General features: G+C 45.1%; 1 protein-coding gene across 1 annotated transcript in view; it reads left to right on the forward strand.

Moving 5' to 3' along the window:
- The first annotated feature begins 6 nt into the window (after window positions 1–6).
- The window catches only part of LOC111662540 (sodium/hydrogen exchanger 9B2), a 7,440-nt gene continuing 6,889 nt past the window's right edge, over window positions 7–557 (forward strand). Inside the window, exon 1 of the mRNA XM_023416428.2 lies at window positions 7–77. The gene's annotated coding sequence lies outside the window, so the exon portion shown is untranslated. The remainder of the gene's footprint in view (window positions 78–557) is intronic.

A 557-nucleotide genomic window follows, 5' to 3' on the forward strand; every position in this document is an offset into this window, starting at 1 on the left:
TTCAGGTCGTTCAGGAGGAGAGAGAGATCACCGTGCTGCCGCAGAGGAAGACAGACGATCTGGACGACCCTGCTGAGGTGAGTGCTCTCTCTCTCTCTCTCTCTCACACACACACACACACACACACACACACACACACACACACACACACATACACGGGTTGTATCCAGACGACCCTGAACTCTGAGAAAGGCTGAGTATTAATAGAAACTACAGACGTTGTTGTTGTTGTTTACTCTCAGTGAACAGCTGATTCTGAATCAACAAACAGAGAAAATCAACAGATTGACAAAAGTATGTGGACAGCTCATATTAACGGATGGTTCCTTCTGTTGTTGTTGACGTCATGAAGTCAGTTATTATATATCTGTTTATATCTGTGTGTGTGTGTGTGTGTGTGTGTGTGTGTATGTGACCACTTCCTGTCTGAAGTGGATCATGACGAACTGTTAAGATTTCACTTCTATTAAACTGAAGAGACTGAAACAGAGGCGTGTCCATATACTTTTGTCCGTGTAGTTTCTCCCCTCAGTTGGGGGGGGGGGGGGCCAAATAAA

This window comes from Seriola lalandi, unplaced genomic scaffold (genome assembly GCF_002814215.2).
Source record: "Seriola lalandi dorsalis isolate HSWRI2012SDOR001 ecotype SW California unplaced genomic scaffold, Sedor1 jcf7180002054564, whole genome shotgun sequence".
In the NCBI taxonomy this organism is placed as follows: domain Eukaryota; kingdom Metazoa; phylum Chordata; class Actinopteri; order Carangiformes; family Carangidae; genus Seriola; species Seriola lalandi.